Source organism: Chiloscyllium plagiosum, chromosome 36 (genome assembly GCF_004010195.1).
Source record: "Chiloscyllium plagiosum isolate BGI_BamShark_2017 chromosome 36, ASM401019v2, whole genome shotgun sequence".
Taxonomy (NCBI): Eukaryota; Metazoa; Chordata; class Chondrichthyes; order Orectolobiformes; family Hemiscylliidae; genus Chiloscyllium; species Chiloscyllium plagiosum.
This window is the reverse complement of record NC_057745.1, coordinates 15,759,202-15,780,677: the sequence shown is the minus strand read 5'-3', so window position 1 is coordinate 15,780,677 and position 21,476 is coordinate 15,759,202. Positions and strand designations below refer to the sequence as shown.

The window sequence follows — 21,476 nt, the reverse complement described above, 5'->3', positions numbered from 1 at the left end:
TAATCTGTTCTCAAGGAGACAATAGGCAGTAGATTAGGTTCCTGTCTGTTTTGGTATAGGGAAATACAAATGCAACTTTTTTTTTAGTGACTTTGATTCCCCTGCCTGAAATTAGATAAGAAAATCTATATATGCATCATCCTGCTCGTCAATAGCACATCGGTTTAAAATATCAACAGGAATTTTCTAGGTTACCAGGAAACTGCAGCTCCTCAGTCAGTGTTACATCTTGGAAAGTGGTGTGTATTATGTATCAATTACTGTTGCATTCAAGCAAATACACTTTACAACCTGGCAACTATAAGTAATAGAAACCAAAACCCTGCTGTAATGAATAAACTCATCTACAATAGGAGTGGCAGAAGAATAAACAATCAGCTAAAACATTCTACGTGAATTTGATGCTCCAAGTCCTTGAGTTTCTTTTATTGTTCTCTGTAAATCTATTTGTTATTTTGTTTAATCATTTACTGTAGGATCTTATCATGTAAATACAAACTGCTGCTGTATTTAAACAAGTGTACATTTGCTAATATTAACACTGATACATTGAATTAATGAATCCAGGTTCATAGTTTTTTTTTTATTGACCAAATATAAAAGTAGTTATTCATGTCAAGGCGATTTACAATCTTACTGAATGGGAAATCAGTAGAAGTACTTCTCTAATATGTGCTAGAGGAGACAATGTTATAATTCAAACTGAAAATGGAGTATTAATTTGGTTGTGTTGACTTGTGAAAGATGGACTGTGCTATTGAGGAAGTACTGTAGATAAACTTGTTCCCCAGTAATTCTGAATGTTTGACATCAATTCAGTGCATCATTTCCATCCCATCCTGTATCATTTCAGTGGTGGAAGTGACAACTGTAGAACAAGATATTGCATCACACGCTTGTCCCAGTATGAGAAAGAAGATAGGATGATAACATTTATATCCATGAAACACGTTTACCTGACTTTCATTTACATGAGGTTTCTAGCCCATGCAAGAGCCCTTCACTATTGCATTGAGTAGCATTTAATAAAATAAAATTAAAAGTACATTGTGATCTATCCCATGTAAACATAATTCAAAAATAATTCTCTAACAAAAAGGCGCTATAAGAAAGTTACACGTTGAACATTGTCTTTTCAGATTGCATTGACATGTTAATTTTAATCATTCTGTTTTATTCTAACGCCTTTTGCAAAGCTGAAATGTGTCTGTACAGAAACAGCAGTAGAAATTTGGAGCTCCCTTCAGCAAAGAGGAGATATTGATGTCATGATAATGTAACTAAATGGCCTACTAATCCAGAATCCCAGGCTAATGTTCTGGGGATATGCATTTGAATCTCACCATGGCAGATGGTGAAACTTGAATTCAATAAAAATTTGGAATAAAAAGTAAGTTTTTAGTGCGATTGTTTTTTTTTTAATAAACTTGGCTCATTAATATCCTTCTTATGGTAGGAAATCTACTATTCATATCCTGTCTGGCCTACATGCCACTTCAGAGCCAAAGCAATGGGTTGATTCTGAACTTGCTTCTGGGCAGTGTGAAATGGGAAGTAAATGTTGACCTAGCCAGCCACACTCCAATCCCATGAACAAACACAAGAAAATGCTTGGTCATTGGTAAATCTGAAACTTTTAGCAAGGTGTTTAGAGTAATGGACAAAGTTAGGATTGTGGAGGTAGGTTGCAGTTCAGCCAAGATTTAATTGAAGGGCAGAAAAATCTTGGGAGCTAAATAGACTGACCTCATCCCTGCAAGCAAGATCAAGAAACACCTTTCAGACAAAAGGTAATGAAAATCTGAACTCTTTTTTTCTCTGTCTCTCGCCCATTGTCCTGCCAACCCACCCAAAATACTGTGAAATGCAGGACAACTGACATTTGCAAGACTGAGACTGAGAGGGTTTTTTTGAGTAATAGTGTCAGGAGATATTACACAAACTGGGATAAATTGAATTTATTTACAGAGTAGTCATGATCTAGTTGAATGGTCAACCAATCAAAAGGCTGAATGGCCAACTCTTGTATCAACTGCTTCCATTTTTCAGACTGTATCAGTCTGTAAGTATCAGCAAAATTTTATGTTCCTTTTTGTTTTTGATGAGGCAAATGAATGAGAATTCCTCTTTTCAATCATTAATGGATCTGCAATTGCAAAAAAAATGATAAGTTGAAGATTGTTTAAGATAGATAGGAACATTAAACCATGTAATCCACAATATATGATTCTGTGCTTAAAATGTTTCTGTTTACAGCTATGTGTAGCCTTTTAAGACTATAAGATATAGCTGTTTTGCTTGTTTAGGTAAAATAAAGACTTGTCATGGATGCTCAGGTCAAATAGATATCAGGTCAATATTTTAATAGCACATATTTCAGTGTGCCACTTGACTATGATAGATTCAGACCAGTGTTAGATGCAGTTTTTAGTATATATTTCATTAGCAAATTGATGTCTGTGAGCAAAGACTAACTGAGGAACTTAATGACATATCCATGGAACTGCAATCATCTCATCAGGACTGGTGCAGTCAGGTAACATGACGGCCCATGCATATAATCCTAATACTGCACTCTGCGATGCAGTCCAATTGGGACATTAGTGACCAGCGATCTTCCAGTTCCAGAAGCAAATATTATATCAACACATTTCATAGAAAGTAGTCAATTATATCTGTATTATGTAAATTAAAGTTTGTTTAAATTTAAATAAATCATTCAAATCTTTCTTCAAGATTGCAAATCATAAATTTTTAGTCTTTAGGACATCATCTTGTGCCCATTTTGTGCAAAGAATAAAAAAGGTTTGGAATCGGACATAAATCATTGTAATGATTCCTGACTAATCAACAAAGAGAGTGAGACATATTTTGCAAATTGAGTAAAACCCATGAAGAATTGACTGCTGTAATGACGATTGTCCATTTGAAAATCAGTTACCCAAAGGTAGGACATTGTAAAAAGCCTTTCCTTTTACTCATTAAATCTGTAAAACTGGGGGAATAAACTAACAAAGGAAAATAATTCACTGGATGAAATTGAAATTGGTAGATTGATCAGAATGTCAGCAGAACTTGTCAAAGAAACAACAAGAAAGAATGCTATACTACAGGAAATAGCAGAACACTTGATAGGAGCAAATATACAATATGTACGTTAGACTTGTGCACATACAGGCCCGTGTTTTCAGCATGAATTTTTTGAAGTCCTTTGTTTTTATCATATGGTTTGTACTGCTGATTTATTTCATCCAGCAATAAAGCATTGATTTTTCTTGTAGACATTTGCAAATCTTATGTGTTGAACAGATTGTTCAGTTCAAACCTGATTTCAATTTGCTAATAGCCTTAATATAAGGTATGATTGATTTTCTAGTAGATCATATAAGTTTTACCATTCAAAACTTTTATGATCATTTACATGAGTTGAACAGTAATTGAATAACTTACAATTATTCAATTGTGGTCACAATTGAAAATAACTTTGCCAAATTGATTGAAATAATGATTACAAAATGTAAGTGTAAGAATCTATTCATTTATTGCTTTTGAAAACCTTTTTTTTGTACTAGGTCAGTTTATTTGGAAATCAAGCCCCTTTTCAAAATGATTATTAACTTCAATAAACATCTAATCATTTTCTATCCTTTTAATTGTAGACACTGGATTTAACCATTTATTGATTTTGACAGTATAAAGGAGCTGAATTGATATCTTCCTTAATTAATCGTACTCTCCCTTTAACTCTGTGAAAACAAATTTAGTTTTCCAGTTAAATTGAATCATTTATCCAAGATGCCCCGTTTCAACTGTCATACATACTCATCATTTAAAATATATCAACAATGTCAAACTTGCTAATAATCCTTTTAATTGTTTTTATAAAGGCACCTTAATGGCAAAACTCCAATTAATATTCACTAGTAATTCTGCGTGTCATACTCAGTAATACTGTACTACCTGTACATGTTTTACAATGAATTATTTTATGTTATTCAACTCAAAATATATAAAGCCCATTGCACATTTTGTTTTGTATATTCACACATGGAATGGGGCTAGACCTGTATTTATTGCTCATCCGTGCTTGCTGTTGAGAATGTGGTATTGAACTGCCTTCTTGAACCACTTCATATGTAGATACACCCATTGTGTGGTTAGGAAGGAAGTTCCACGAATTTGACCCAGTGATAGTGAAGGAACAGCAATAAAAAGGCATAGAGGACTGGGTGCTAATATCCACTAGTGTTGTGTGGTATAGTTAAATGCAAAAATGTTGAATTTTGCATTCAAAATAAACTTTGCCTTATGCATCACTGAGCTGAAAATAAATTTCAAAGAGAATGTGTACATTTTAAGTTCTACCTACCAGTGTGAATTTGCTGCACCTTTTTGAGTGTTTTTTTTAAAACCATTAATTGATGAATAAATCAGTTTCCACAACATTGAAAGCTTCAGTCACCTCAGGTTACCATTGTAGTACGACAGTGACAACCAGAATGCCTACAGTCTGTAACGAAATATGTTCAGATATTAAATGCAATAAAATGGACTATAACATATCAAGTCAACTTTGCACAAACATAGTTGCAACAGAGAAGATAAGTTATTGCTGTCAAGCCTGAAGAGGTAAATGTAATTGTATATGTTGTATTTGCTACTTTTTGCAGTGAAATCTGTAGGCCGGTTTGAATGGACACACATTATCAATAACATGCACTCTAAAATAAACTTGATAAATCATTTCTGAAAGCTTTGAATGTCGATGCACACATTAAATGGAAACCTGAGAAGAAACATGTATATGCACTTTCAGTATATCCAGTTATTCATTCTTTGCTTTTTTACTTCATTCTCAAAATGGAAAATTGTAATTAAGTTTAAAAATGTAAAGAAGCCCAAAGATAGGTCTGAGGTATGTACTGCTAATGAGTCTAATTATTGACATCAGACAGTTGTTAAATTATGAATCGTCTGGCTAGATTTTCAATGGACTACATTTATATATGAAGGAATATGTTATTTTTACATTCCCTATTCCTTTCTATGCCTTGAGTTATATTTGAGATTTTTATATCCTGTCCATATATATTAATTTCTCCAGCATTTGTTCCCATTTTACAGAATTTACACACCATATGTATTTTACCTAACAGGCCTTTAAACTACAGGTAAACTGCTCAAGATGTGGTTATATTGCATCACAGGTAATGTTCTATAATAATATAGATGCTCTATACAATGGTCTATATATTAAACTGCAGGTTCACAATTTTTTTGCATAGTATGTAGCTAATTACCTTTTTCAGCTTGTGCTTTAAAGCAATAGTGAAAATTGTTTTGAAATATTAGAATAGTTTCAATAAAACTATGTTTCAGTCTGCATGGTATCAGAAGAGCCAGTGCTGAAATCAGTGGGGTCTTTGACAGTTTCAACATATTTTGTTTGAATTAAATGATTTTGACATTTTGTTTTTGTTGCAAATGTTTTAACCAATCTTGTGGTTAATTACAGAATCGTTATTTTTTTAAAAAACTGAAACCTTAAATCTTTCTGTCTCGATTTTGTGCTGAAAGATTTTCAATATGGCACCTTCCACAAGGAAGGAAGAAGATAGGTCTCATTGCTCTGCAGGGAAGCAATATCCACACTTAGAATAAGTGGATATAATTAGGAGGAACTCCTTCATTCAAAATGAAACATTTATTCTATTATGTTCCTTTAACTACAGTAAAGTCTTATTATAGTTGTCATTTGTAGTTGCAACATTTATCTGGCCATTAACCCCATAAAAGAAATGGACACTTGGTGTCGTAAAATAACAGCAAAATCAGTTCCAACTTTGGTGTCTTTACCCTTAATTAGCAACACTGAAATAAAATGCAAAATAATCATTACGTTCAGCACCATGTACAGTTAAAAGTGCTCCTTATTTGTTGGTTTTGTGTATATTAAAACATAATGGAAAATATGGTTATAAATTGTATTGATTTTTAACAATCCTATAATTTGCTTCATACCTTTTGAAGTACAACTGCAAAACGTTTGAAGATTTGTTTTTAACAAGGTTCCTTGGCATACAGTTAAAGTTCACATTTTACTATTATCAGTACTAGCAGAGAGCTAGCAGTTCCATCCATGCAAACATAAAAATATGAAAACAAGCCTTGATTTGGATAGCACCAGAGATTTCCTCCAAGGGAACTGTAATCCGGATCCAACATTATGCATTCCTGCAGCACTGTAAACCAAGCATTGTTCTCCAACCTAAGGTGTATATACTGTGTACTTAGTGTCAGCCACAGAATTTAGTCAAAGCTGTTACTTCCTTAAATTAATGCTGGTCACATTTCAATTTGGAGAAATTATGTATTGTTACACAGGCAGTGTCACTAATTTTAATGTTTTGAGCATTAAATGTGCATTTTTTAACTGAAATAATTTGAAATACTGATTTAGGTTGCAGTTTCCCTAAAAGAATGAATTATCCGATGAATTGAATAAAACCATATAAATAGTATGGAAAGGCACTAATGTGGCTTTTATAAATTAGTTATTAGATTACTCAAACTAGTGCCATTGAATCAGAGTGCTTATTTTATTTTCATTAGCTCAATGACAAACTAAAATTATCTTGCCTCTGTCCCTGTGCTAGATCAAATAACTTACAATGAGAGAGGGAACAGAGCAGGTGAAACTGAAATATCTGACTCCTCTCAAAAGAAGCTTGTAATCTTTGCTTCTTCAAGTCTAATTGGGATGAGATGGTGTTTCTCGAGGGTACACATATGATTTCTCATTATCAAGTACCATACTTATTATTTTTCTAAAAGCGACAAGGTTATTTTGCTTTAGGAATTTTAAGAACTGTGAATTTTTTTTAAAAAATGAGGGTATTACCTTCCTGTAGAAATTGTTGCTGGAATGTTTAGACGTTACACTTCGGTTTCTTGTTTATTCCAATAAATGTGCACCTAACTGTGATCTGTGGAGTTTTATCGTTTGTGTTTGAAACAATATCAACGAGAGCTGGGTTTGTATTTTCTGTATCAACCTGTTCAGAGATGTTACTAGACACGCCTGGAGCAGGTGGGACTTGAACCAGAACCTCCTGGCTGGTAGAGGCACGACCATTGTGCCACAAGTAACCCCAAATTTTAAGTGATCTGAGGCATTCAATCCTGATCCTGGCCCAGTCACTGAAATGGTTCTGAGAACTGCGAAGCAGCTTAGAAGTTGGAACGCAAAGGTGCTTAAAATGAGCCTAATCTAGCAAAGCTGAGAATTGGATGTGAAAAACGATTAAATCAGGATGGATTTTATGACAAAGGAGCAAGCTGGGACCCTCCACGTGACCTGAAATATTTTCTGCTGATTTTTCAATATCTTCAGGAGCTACTAAGCGCAAAATAATAAACGACAAATACCCCGAACAGTTATGTGCTTCAGCACTTGAAGTACGGAGTAATGCTAAAAAGGGAGTTTCCTTTCTTGTATTCCAAAAGTAAAATGATGATTAAAAGGGGGAAATTCGAGGCCAATTGATCGGGTGTGGAAATTACGTTGTTTCCAGCAGCTTCCCACCCGCCAGCCGCTGTATTTCTGTTAGCCCAATCTGGGCGCAATACAGAGCAAATCAAGCTCGAAGAAACCATTCCTACAAATCCGCAGATGTGGATGAAACTCTGGTGGTAGATTGCACGTGTTTAGAAAGCAGCCCAATCGTACCTTCGCCAATGAGGGCTCTGGTTTAATATTTATAGTGGTTAAATCGGTATAGTGAAAGCTCCCATTTGTAGTGGTACTTACACTGGAAGCTTTAGGTAACTCCTTAGTCCTATGTTTCTCAAGTTTAGGTTGCACTTTGAGAACTGGTGAAATGTTTTCTTTCTGTTAGGCTACCACCCTCCACACGCTTAAGGTTTAATCAGCCACGCATCAAGTTGTTGATTGCAATAACATGCCCGATATTCACGATGATGGTCCACATTCTGAGATGGGTGTGACTGTTCAGGTTTTACCGACTGAGAAAATTCGAGGATTCAATCATAGCTGGAAATGGTGTGGGGGGGGGGGGAGGAGTTGATTGTAGTGATGTGGCAGTAAATTCTGCAGTTTACTGACAAATCGATGAGTCAATTTCAGGTCAGTTTCATTAATTGGCCAAGATTCTGTCTTTCCGTCTTCCAGTTGTGTTTTTTTTTAACTGTTCGAGCGGCCCACCACCTCTTTCAATTAATTTTCGTCTAATTTACAAAAGAATGGGTAGCTGGGGAAGGGGACAGCGGCTGTTGCTCAAATCCAGTCCCGTCTGCAAAAAGAGCTGAATTAACTTTCAACGTGACATTGGCAACGGGGTGGGTCCAGTTTCTGTGATCTCTTGTTTACTCAAAAGTGCTGGTGATTCCCCCAAAAAAGGATAAGGTGGTGTAACTAAATCGACATCTTTTTAAGTCCCAGACTGGGTGATGCCTACACCGGGGTAGTCCATTCGAGCTTTACATAGGCAAATTTCTTGAGCTATCCCAACTTCTGTGAACGCGCCGGATGTTTAACATTTGAACTTCAGCGCCTTTCTCTAGCACCGTTGGGTTTGTCCAGGGGTCGCTGACCCTCCTGGTTACAGATCAGCTGCCTCGAAACCTTAATTGAATGACAGATGGTCAGCTTAGAGGCCTGCCCTAAGCTGGAACTAAGCAAGGCTGCAGCTCAGATCGTCAGAGAGTGCAAAACACTGAGAATTGTTTTCCAAACCACTGCAATCCTCAATCAATGGCTCTGTCTTAAATTCCAAGTGGACTAGATTTCAAGATTATCATTTGAAATGAAAATGAAGCAAGGTGTGGTTTTGTAGTCCAAATCCAATTAACCAAATCGCCCACTGTCTACAGGGCTGTGTGCTCAATATGATCCGTATGAATAAAATGGGCACAAAAGGGGTCTTGGGAGTTCTCGTGATAACTTAGGTGGGACAACGCTCTGTTATTGTCTATGAAAACCTACTACTCAGTCAGTAAGATTACAGAGCAAACCCTGCAGTTTGTAATAATGCACTGGGAAATATGCAAAACTCTGAAGCTTTGGGAGAGACAGAATCCTCACTGACAATTGCTCGTTTGGATTGAATGCTGGTTTGAAATGCCGGTTGCAAACATGATCGCAATTTCACCACAATTTGATTTTTCACAGGGCAGGGAAAATCAAAGATTAATAGCCGCACCGCGCTTTCTTTTTCGGGATCTGAAAGTTCCATTTTTTTTAAAAAAATGGTTGCTTTCTCACGCTGTGTTTAACACCAAACCCGCTCAATGAAACACTGGCCATCTCCGCGAGCGTCCGGGAAAGCATCGCTTGGCTACTAATGATCTGAGGACCTGCGCAAATGGGATTTTAGAGAAGGTGGCGGATCAATAGACCATCCTCTTGCTCCTCTGCCCCCTCCCAGCAACAACCAGCCTAGGCTGACATCCAGAGAGACAGCCGATCTCAAGCCTTCGTTTCCAGGTCGTAGGCAAATCCCAGTCACCATTAATGATGAGAACCCTCGTATCCTTAAAACACTCACGGCCCTTATACATGGTCCCCAAACCCGCTGCTTTCATATATGGTTCTCAGAGAAGGGTCAGAAAGGAGGAATTTTAACCTATAAGCAGTCGGCTGTGCGTTATGACAATCAAACCCGTCTCTGTCTTCCCGGCTTGGAGTAATTTGAGGTTGGTCAGGTACCACTGACGCATGGCAGCAGTGTATCAGTAATTACCCACGCTAAACCAGCAAAACTCAGCAAAGTAGAGGCGCTTGGTTTTAGCTATTATATGTATTGGTTAGTAAACATTTGGATTTGGAGGCTGGGGGGGGGGAGGGGGAGGGGGAGGGGAGACCTGTCATCTACACTGGAGCTCAAATGCTTGGCTTTTGCCTCCCTGCTCCCCCCTCACACAAAATACTTATTAGAGCCCAGCAAATCCTGGTGATGAAGCTTATACTGAGGCCGAGAGGCCACAAGCTTTCAGTGTGTGTGTGTGTGTTTTTTTTCATTCCTTCTTTGTTAATTAGCAAGAATTTAAACCCCTCCATCACTGGCTAGCCATCCCTTGACTAATACGGAGATAGCTGACATCAACTTCCGTTAGCGGGCTGCCTCAGATCGAAGCCTTCGATTGTAACTGAAACTATTTGCATAATGATTCCCTTTCATAGACACGGAGATACATAACAAGCCGGGGGTCATTGAAATGCAAGTAGCATTCTCCAAATGCGAGACAATCCAGCTCTGAAACGAGCTGCCTAGGGCGCAGTTAGCCACCGATGCTGCACCGCCTCCCGATCAGATCCCTTCATAGTACTTGTGTTTATTTTGCACGTCTGCTGTTTTGGTATGTTTGTTATTTTCCAGCGAGGGGTTTCGGGAGAAGCGAGACGGAGAGGGGCTGGGGTTGGAGGTGAGGGCTGGAGTGGGAGCGGCTGCTTGTTTGTGGGGTTTGATTTTTCTTTGCCCCCAAGGATGGACTAAAGGGGAGGGGGGGGGGGGATTGGAGAGAGGGGGAATTGTGAGGGAGGGTGGGGGGGCAAGAGTTGGAGGGAGACTGAAGATGACCCCGACCCGGAGACCCAACTGATCCAACACTCTCCGACTGATTCTGCAGGCGATTCCTGGAGCAGCCGCTGTGAAACTTTCCTGGTCCCAGATCCACGAGAGAGTTGAAACAGACGCACACACATACAAAAAAAAAGAGGATGCAGCAGTTCGTTTTCCCAGTTGAAAAGATGTATTTGACTTGGGGCCCGTACCAAGACTTGCCCGCGGGATGTTTATAAAATGCAACTAAACAAAACCAAAAAGCTGCACAATAATGGGGGTTTTCGGGTTTGCCTGGATTTCGGTAAGTATGTCTGAATCCACTGCTCAGGGCAGAAATTGGAAACACGGTTATCAACGGCCACCAGCAATGACCCCATGACTGTGGCAGTCCCCGCCGGGGGTGGGGGGGGGAGGTTGGCCTCGGGGTGGGGCGGGGGGGGAAGTGTGCTGCTATTACAGGAGGAAGAGTATCGATGTGAGAATTACATATTTTGGTATGAACTGGACTGGAGCTCTAAACCGCACACCAAAGGGACGTGACATTTGCAGCGCGACAGAGAGAGAGAGAGAAAAGACAATCTCAACCCAGCCTGACTCTCTCTCGGTGTTTTTATAATGAGGAACTTTTGTTTTTGGACAGAACAAAATAAGTCAGTTGCAAGTGCGGTTCATCGAGGAACGAGTCGACTGTTGGTGTTGACTGTCCATTGTCCCAGGAGTAGTTATGATAAGTTACAATAAGATATAACTCATTCAACTTTGCGCCCTGTTCTCATGCGACAGCAGAAGCAGATCTTGCAAACTTTTTCTGAATGGTTAAAAGCAGGAAGTGACGTGTTCGGTCCCAGCTTTTAATATTTCATTTCTTTCCGAGAATTTGGGAGCTGTACATCATCTACAATGCCTTTGGAACTGTCTGTCATCACATACAACGTTCAGTCTCGGCAGTATCTTGTTCATTAAAATACAATCATCCCCTTTATTCGAGATACAACAAACTTTTTTCCCCTTGAAACCATGCATTATAAATATGTTATTAAGTTTGCAACTGTTAGGATACCGTCTGAGATTCGCAACCCGACTCTGCAGAAAGCTCTTTTTGTAACTATATAAACCTGATGAGAGTATGACTGTAACCGGAACACGATTATTTCTGCATATCAAACTGACAGAATTCCTGTTTAGTTAAATACCTTTGAATTTCTCCGACGCAATTCTAAATCTTCCCTCTGATTCCCGGCTGAGCGGCATCAAAATAGCAAGTTGTTAGAGATTGTTGGAAGTTTGCGTGTATGCAACATCTTCGCACTTTAACGAATTTCCTAAACTCCAGACTCATGAGCGTAAAGATATCAAACTACAAGTTATGTCCTCGGTAGTTTACACGAGCCTCTGGCATTGTTTTGTGAAGCTATAGAAACACATGTCATAAACATTATGTCTAATATTACAATATGGAATCAATGTATTCAGTAAGTTAATCGAATAGAAGAATCGTGGGGACATTTATACAGCGAGGATATTTATATAACGTTGTCAATAATCGGTCCGGTTCAAAATGTGGTTTCTGATGTTAAACTATTATGTTCCTTCATTCAGACCTGGGCGGTTTTTGTAAGCTCTGTAATTCTCTTACTAATTGTGATTTTACTCATTAAGCTTATGCCGAGTTTAGACTTTAGAACTAGATGTTTTAACAATCCTGAGCCATGTCGATGGTTTTACAGTTCTTCAGGCACTCACCTCAATCAACTTGCCAAATTCTCTTGGAATAATAATATTACTATTTTTTTCTGCTTTTGTCGAAGTCCCGAGGGTTGATGTCCGCTGTTGTAGGTAGAGCTTAAGGACACATTTTGATTTATAAATGGAAGGGAAGCTCTCGATTGACAAACTCGTGTCACTAGTGACGATTATATAAATGTCAAAGTTCGATGTTCATTTGTTTCTGATGTTCGCGCTATTTACTCAATGCATAATGAGTGCAACGAAAGATAACACAACGTTTACAAGCCTTCAATGTTTGATGGACTTGAACATGAATTAAATACAGCCAGTTGGGGTTGTGAGCGGGTTCCAAAGTCTCTTCCCGTTTGAGTGCCAGGAGCAAAACTTTCCCGATCTGTCAAATGCTCACTAAAGAAATGCGAGGTCTCTTTCATTATGTGGCGAGAGCGATTGTGCTACTTTGAAATGGCGGAGGTCGATGTTTCTAATCGAGAAATACCAAATGGTGAGCACAAAGCCAGACAGGTGAAGCAACAAATGATTGCATGTTTGTATTCCTGAGGACAAGAAATGCCGACGAGCCCCAAAATTCGACGCGACTTTCTGTTTTATCGTGATGTAACAATGCCTTGTATTTACAAGCAAAAAATAATATCCAAGGATTACTACAAGTTTGTCTGTTAGAACTAAACCAATTTCTAAAGCATTGAATTGTCTTGTGGGCCACGCTGAAATATATTAATCCCTTTAATTGATTGAGGAGCATGAGTTTTCGATTTTGCTATAGCTGTACATCCTTTAGTATTTATGTGTGGTAAAGCCGCAAAGGCGTTTATACGGATAGTTACAGTTTGATTGACCTGGAATCCAATGTGAGCTGCTGTCCCGTTAAAAAGCAAACTTGCACACACACAGTTTCTTCACCAAGACCTTGGTTGGGGCATTACAACCTAAGGCCATTGCAAAGAGAAAACGCCAGCCATTATAACGACGCCATTTATTGTACTTTCCATTCTATTTGCAACCATGAGCCTGAGTTTGCAGGGCCCCAGGGGTGATTACCATGGAATGGAATGTGAACTGCAGGCTGGATACCAACAACATGTGAAGGCTGTATTGCAGTAAAGGAGCCAGTGGGCAAACGCCTCCCAGTTATTACCTCTCTGCATATATGCGTGCTGTATCTTGGCATTATGTAACCGCTCTTACTCACGCATCTTTTGTGTAACCCTTTGAGTGCTTGGGGCATCTAATTGCAACGTCACATTGTTTCTTGGCGAGCCGCCTTGCACTTGTTTTTAGAAAGGGGCGGGTTAATTAATTGTGTACGCTATTCACTGCCCCCCCGCCCCCCCTCACCTCCACTCATCACCCCCAATGGTATTATTCGGTCTTCTCCTGTTTAAGTCTACACACGTGTACACACGCCATTCATTGATCTAGGTTAAATCTAACTGACCCGAACTGGATTCTTTAAATGTACCATGCTCGAAGTTCACGCCCTCACTGTTCTATGTGCATTGTATTACAGACTGTTTTGCTTTTCTATCGTGTTACTTAAGCATAGGCGTTTATTTACTTGTAAGCTATTGGTGGACATGATATTAAGAGTTGCTTCCATTTGTCTCTATTGTCTCTTCAGTCGTGCTACTACAACTATGTTTCAAAAGTGACGCCACTCTTTGATCCGTGCTGTGTGGCTCAAATTAATTCATGCCATCCAATTTGAGAACGACTGTCAAATTTCAGAAATTGGTTAAGTTCCAAAGATCATTGTGATTCATTCCCAGCTTGGTGTTGGTGGCACCTCTGCTGAGCTGCAAGGTGAAACTAAAGTTCATGCTTTGAACTCAAAGTAATTTCTCAATCAAACGTATCAATTTGACGTAGAGCCTGTCAGAATTTATTTCTCTGTAAACAATTGTATCCTTTTTATTTCGAATGTGTAATTAGTGATTAATTCACTCGAGCCTTTTATTCGCTCCCTCTTTGAAGAAAATACTAATTATTTCCGCATGCTATTTATTCATGTTATTTATGGCAGTTTCGTCAATTACAGTTTTGTAACTCGTGGTACCTGACCTTGATGTGCCTCATTTAACTTGTTTTGAAATGGTGCATATGATGGAAGTGGTCGTTCTGAAAGACATACACAAGTTGTTGAAACTGATTTGCTGGTTAATTATACACTAATGTCGGGGGGTAGGGAGGGCATATGGTGCTGTGGTAGTGTCCCTACCTCTCAGCCAGGAAGCCCAAGTTCAAGTCCCACCTGCTCCAGAGGTGTGTAAATGACATTTCTGAACAGGGTTGATTAGGGAAATATCTACACTAATATCGGACATTGGAACGTGCCAGAATCCCACCTTCGCATTTTGAATATTCGGAAATTGACTACTCACAGATGTAACTTGCCATCAATACCAATTGTCCGTACAAGGTGTGAATGCATAACCTTTCTGCAGGGCACCTTTCACTCAGATTTGGTTTGAAAACTCTGCACCATTGTCGTCAAAACAACAGCGGGTGTGGACGCACAGCGATTATTTATTTGCATATTATCAACGCTGGGTGCTCGCCTCAAATTATTATTTCCAAAGTCACTTTCCCAACCCCCGTCCCGTTTTGTCTTATTGCCGACAACTGGCGTTTCATTTACTTTTCGATTCGATGACAGTGCAGCTTGATTCAGAAAATTAAACAAAGGATGAGTAAGTTTATCGAGGTTGGCATTGTGGTTTCGGTAATCAGGTAGCGAACGGTTTTGTAATATCGTTTTCTAGGTTGGATTAAAGTTCTTTGTTTCTGGGCAAGTTATATAAGTAAAGTAAACCTCAGCTCTCGTTATCAATTGACACATTTCTGGGCATTATCAGCTCATGGCCAGTTTAGCATTCCTCCATTGCTAAGTGCGGGACAGGCATTTAATATATTTGTTATCAGACTTTTGGAAAATTGCTGTTTAAACTTGCGTTGGCGTATCCCTTTTGAAAAATAAGTAAAAAGTAGCAAAATGCATTCTTAATCGCCAGATATTTCCCTCTTCTACTTATTTGGATCGTTATACAAATTCTACTGTATAAAATTGATAACTGCGCAGCATTTTAAATTCCGCTACCTGTGTTGCCAATCAAATTTCGTTACATAAACATCATAATTTCATGGCTTTTACAGATTTGCACATACTATGGAATTTAACAAAATTCAGCGAACTTGAGGCATTTAATCGATTCTGTCGGAATTTCCGCCCTCTCCCTTGGATTCTAGATTAAGACCTGTGTACAAATATTTTCGCAGTATGCTAATAATTAGAATACCAATCGGATTTAACTATTGGAGAGTGTTCCACAATTGTTTCGAATGCCTGTAACTTGGAAGTTAACATTGCAGCAACATTGTCTATTCTGGGAAAACAAAAATGCAGTGAGACCTCTCATTTAAATTTTGACCTCAAACTTTTCTTATTCCATAAGTTTGATTCTTTCCAAAAATTAGTTCAGTTCTGTGTCACTAAATTTTGAACCCAAATGTCGCAAGACAAGAAAGACACTGCATTCGGTATGAAAATAATCCATTTTCAGAAGAGAAAATGATGTCCTGAAAATTCAAATAAGCAATAATAGCCCTTTTTGTATTTTAAAATACATTACTCTGCTTCTTAGCGAATACAAATGTGTCGATGTCATGAAATCTGCTTTTAATTCAAGTGCCAGGGAAAACTGATAATGACTGAATTCCTAAAATGTTTTATGGATTATTTATTTTTGGAACAATAATATGACTTGAATGATAAAACAAGTAAACAGTTAAACTAATGGCACAAAATATATTTAGTAGATTAGCTTACACTGGCATTAACAACAATATTTTTTTTTCTATCAACAGAATTTAGGGATATCCAGCAAATAGCAACGTGAAGTTGTGTGGTGTAGAAAAGAAATATTAGAATATAAGGGTCTTGGGTTAATATCGGCAAACTATTTATTTTAGTGAAATTAAAAAAAGAAATTAGATCTTCAAACTTCTAATGTGTTTCTCTATAATATGTTTCTCTAAAATTGGGGCTATATTAGTAATGGAGACTCCCTGGAAGTTGATGTTAAAATTAGCTAAAACAGCACAAAGAAATACTGTTTTGTTTAACGCTTTGCATTGATCGTATTGCATTTGGGTCACTTGAAATCCTTACTATTTACAATTACTCGTTATCCTAAGCATTTCACTGCCATGTTTCCTGTGTTGTAGCTGTTGATATACAGCAATTTACCAGTTTTAATCCTGATGATTGTGGCTTTACTTTCTTATTTATTTTACAGTATGGAGTAATTTACATGCCTGCTATCAATAATCCCTGTCATCTGCAGGCTTCCAATACGCGAGTTTCATATTATTGATCCTTGAAGCTGTTAATCTCTGACATGCAAGACATCGAATAATTTTCGCATTATAGAAGGCTGTAATAATTTGAAATCATATTTTAAGCCTTGCAGACTCTCTATTTCAACCTAAAATGACCAAAGGCGCCTAATTAATAATTTGAAACAAGAAGACATTAGAGTGTAAATATTTAATGGGAACAACTCTGCTTGCTTTGCAAATTGTTCATAAAATGTGAAATAAGGAGAGATAATGTACATGAGCAAGTGCAATAATTTCTGTTGAGCCGCAGTCTGCATTAGTGATGTTTGGGAACTATTACTGTGCAGTCAATAACAGAACTACCTGGACATTTACCCTCTGCGCTCCTTTTATACTGAGACCCCAAGTGTAACACGAACCACGGGTTAGTGCTCTGTCCTGGGCTTGCTTGTAGTGGCCTTCCGCATTGTTAGTGGCAATGGGAACCGGCTTTATGCTCCAGTGCTTCGAGTGGCCAAAATGCAATTAATGTATGACTTGCCCCAGCTCCTCCCTCAAGTAAGGTGCCTAATTAAAACAAGTTAATTTCAGCTCCTTACTTACACATTGATTTTAGTTGCTATCTACAGATGACACCGTGGACTTGAAGTGAAGACAAAAATGAAAGCGAAACACTTGTTACTAGTTACAAAATAGTGAGCAAACACGGTTTAGTAGGACATACGCGTGAACGGTTTTAATAAATCATGCTTCAAACAGATTTGCTTTTTAAAAAAGAGATTATAACGTATGTCTGGAAAAGCTTTATTATAAAGAATGAAATCTCAAAGCACTGGTGAGCACTGGATATTCATCGAGTGTGCCTGTTTAAAAAAATCAATACGTGAATTTGGGATTTAACCTTAGAGTGACAACATGGCTAATATTTATATTGTAATTTTACAATTAAGTGTGAAGTGACAACGATTTTCCAGTCGTGAAATCCATGATGAAACAAGATTGGAAGACCTGTTCATTTCCAATGCAAATTCATGCTGTGGCTACCTATTAATAACGCGGGAGGTTGCACCAATTAATCCCCTTCTAAATTAATTATCACGTGTCTTTTTTAGAGAAAACAAAATCCTCCTGTGCTATTCGACCCGGCTGCTGGGGATGGCGCCTGGCAGTGGAAGAAGTACCATCGGGTCACGACTATTTTATCTATTTTAATTCGGTCACAAAACATATGCGGCAAACTCGCATTCTAACACGAATGAGATTCGCCTGAGTGAAGCTCAACAAGAGTCTAATTTTCCATTTACAAGCTGCAGAGACGTAAGTGTGAATGAAGAATATCGACCAGTATGAGAATATGAACAGATGCAGTTTTCGGGCAGGGGGTGGCTTCTGCTTTCCAGCGAGAGGTCTATCTCTCCATTTCCATTGAAATAAATACTTCCACCATCACATACACTGCAATCTGGGTCTGAGCTTTGTAAATCTATTAACTTAAATCAGGCAAGTATTTGCATTGGAAAGGCATCATTTTCAGGATGGTTGCCAGAATCTGATGTCAGTGTATACCTCCCGTCACAACAATGGGCAGTTGAAAATACTTCCAAAAACAAACCGCATTTAAACACATCGTTACCACACACCGATTTCAAAATGTTTAAAGATAACAACCGATTCGATGTCTTATTAATGCATCAACTCGAGGCTTATTTACACTGGGCGGCACCTGGAGTCCTGCTTGTGTTTATTTTCTTAACATAGGAATTCAAGAATGAAACATACAAATCCTGTACAACACATCAAAGTCTGCGAAATAGTAATTGAAAACATTTTCAATACTATGAATTTATCTTAATTTCAGAAGCACTTCATTCTCATTGACATTCTGTTCTGTTTCTCGAGAGATCTTTCATGAATAGAAAACTGTCAATATTTAATCTGTATTATTTATATATGTTCAAATGGCACATTTGGCCTGATTGTTATTAAAGGACGGGTTCTTTAATGTGCAATGATAAGATTTAATTCGCTAAAATACATCGGGGCTTGGTTCGGGTCTTGTGTTTTTTGTCCTCTCGACTGACAGATGTGTGTTTCCTTGTGACTAAGTCGCTTCCAAGACGCTCAACAGGCGAAAGGTACAAATAAAAAGAGTCGCCGGTTAATCTGTTGAAACGGCAGCTGTTGGCTCTCTGAGTGTTGAAGCGTCACCTTTGACATGTCCCTTTTCAATCAGGACAGACCTCCAACAACTGACCACTGCAAACCCCATAAAAGGAGAGGCATAAGATGCCTGCTCAAGATGCTGCTTAAATGTGCCCATAACAGTCCTTTTAGCGCTGTGGAATAACTAATGCCAGCTTTTGGATCCTGACCAGTACCAGTTTGTTGTTAAATATATCTGTTATAGCATCAACCCCCGAACAAGGCTCATGCTCCCTCACACTTAATGTACATCTGTTATAGCACCGCCCTCCACCCCCCCCCCCCCCCCCCCCCCACCACCCCACCCCCACATTGTCAACCTTCTCAAATACAGAGGGGTTTTTTTTCTGTGTAAGTAATACAGACAAATGTTTGATTTTGAGAATGGGTCAATGAAAAAAATTATGTTTTATCGTCAGGTAAAGCAAGAGATTTTGCCCAACCCCGTGTTCTCAGTCATTTTTTTTCCCCTTAAACGCCCGGACAGCCAACTATGAATTGAAGTTTAGAAAAAACGACCCGTAGTTGTAAATCCAGTCTCAGCCCATTTGTGGCAAAGTCAACTCATAAGCAAATTGACTTTAGGCCCCAGTATTTCCATCATATCCCACTGACGGGGTTATACCCAAGTCTGCTTATGCCCAACAATTGTCCCACCACAGCTATCGCATCAAGAATGCACTACATTATTACAACGAAAAGAAGAACGAACCCAGGTTATAACTTGATGAAATTGCTGTTCATCTGTACTTGACGCATGGCGAAGTGACGATTGTCTTTAACAGTGATGATTTAATTGTTACCAAAGATATATTTCAAATAACCAATAGGAACAATCGTGGCTGAACACCTATAGGAAAATAGCTTAATGATGTAAATAATGTGTCCATGATGATGCAGTTGATTAAACAGTAGATATATTGTTGCTGCATTGACGTGTTCTGTTTATCTTTGTGTTGTGTTGTTAATGTTATTCCAGTATTTTGTCACGTCATAGTTACTATCATAGTAATAGTCTCATTTCCCTGAGATAAAAGAGAGCTTGATTGACCCCTGCTCGTGCAAGGAGCTTCTGACAGTCATTCGACACTTTCCTCCCTTATAACCCTCATTCGGCGCTCCGCTATCCAATCAATTTGACCAATTTCATGTAGATCCGTTCAGATTCAGTCAAATATCATAATCTGTTATGTCATAATTCCGTCGCCTCCTGTGGTTCGCCTACGAGAACTGAGGCACATTTTCCAAACTCTTGTCTGCCTTCATCTGTTATTGTTAATCTTAGAACAATGGGCACATATGTCCCGTTATTGCTCAGCACTTTATCGGGGCTGAGCTTGAAGCAGCAACAGTGGCATGTGTCGGCTGACGTCCCTTTTCCAAATAAAACCAATTGCTCCTGTCGTTAACTTAGACACGTTGTTGTGTTAATTGTTTGCCGATAAGAATCGACCTTCTATATATAATTTTTAAAGGAATCTAGCGGAGGACCAGGAGTCAACTGCCTATTCAAAATAGATGGCTCGGAGTATTTTTTTCCCCTCTTTCATTTAACTTGTTTGCCAATTTTGTTGCACTGTCGTCGTCAGAAGTGACTTGTGTGGTTAATTAAATCTACATCATCTCCTTTTGTTGGCCTATCCAAGCCCAGTTTATTGATCAAACATATATTATACAAATTTAGCTAAACATGTTTCAACCAGTTGTTGACTGCACTTTACACCTGCGCCTGGTAGTTGGAATTTCAGCTCGGAAATGACTGCCCCTGACCGACTGCTGGGACATGGATATTCGAGGGTTTCGTTTACTTTTTGCATTTTTACAAGCACCCTACCCCCTCCCGTCCCGCGACCCAAAGCAGTGAGATGGTGCGAGTCTGCCCTTTTACCGAGGTACAGTAGGAGCTGTCACTGCATCAACTTGACTTTCCCCCAAGGAACGAGAGATAAGGACTGCTCTCAGGAGCTGTGTGTGATGAAATTCGCGGAATTAACAGGCTGTGGCACCTGAGAAGCGAACCACCTTGCAAAGAGGCGACTGTAAAATTTGGATTTGGTCTCTCAAAGCCTGCCTTGTCTTTTCCTGTCAAAACGATCAATTTCGGGCGGGTTTGAAACAATAGCTGATGTGCGGCTGAAATTTCTAAATAAGTCAGGTCGCAGATAAAGAGGCAACCGAAGTGAACAATAGGAAACGAGTGTGAGAGGATTGTACAGTTAGAGGCTCTATTTTGAATTGAATAGAGGTATGTGTTGTGTGTGAGGGGTGAGGGGTGGGGGGTAGAGGAGGGGAGGGAGCAAGTGTTTTGGAGTGGGATGTAGGGAAGCAAAAAGAGAAAACAGGGCAGTATAAACCTCAAATTCAGGGGTAGGTTGCAATATATACTCTATGCCTGTGTGCGATTATTGGACATCTATCCAGCTCTGAGATTTCTTTGCTCTCTTTCTCTGTTGACATGGGGAAACCCGGAAGTGAATGGCCCGTTGTGATTGGTCGCCTGACGTCAGGGCGGTGCGCAGAGGGTGAGTGCGCAGGCTCTGGGCGGGAGGGGGGACGGGGAGGTGGGGAAGGGGATGTGCTCGGGGAGAAGGGAGGAGGAGGGGG

At 39.0% G+C, this 21,476-nt stretch overlaps 1 long non-coding RNA gene across 3 annotated transcripts; it reads right to left on the bottom strand.

Moving 5' to 3' along the window:
- Window positions 1-218: 218 nt before the first annotated feature.
- Window positions 219-12,784, bottom strand: LOC122540992. Of its 3 annotated transcripts, XR_006309485.1 has the most exons (4): window positions 12,327-12,784; window positions 11,777-11,994; window positions 4,370-4,510; window positions 219-2,146 (listed from the first exon to the last, which is right to left on the bottom strand). It is a non-coding gene; the product is annotated as an uncharacterized LOC122540992 (long non-coding RNA). The 3 variants fall into 3 exon arrangements; XR_006309484.1 differs by lacking the exon at window positions 12,327-12,784 and having other exon boundaries at window positions 221-2,146; window positions 11,777-12,017; XR_006309483.1 differs by lacking the exon at window positions 11,777-11,994 and having other exon boundaries at window positions 222-2,146; window positions 12,327-12,764.
- Window positions 12,785-21,476: the final 8,692 nt, after the last annotated feature.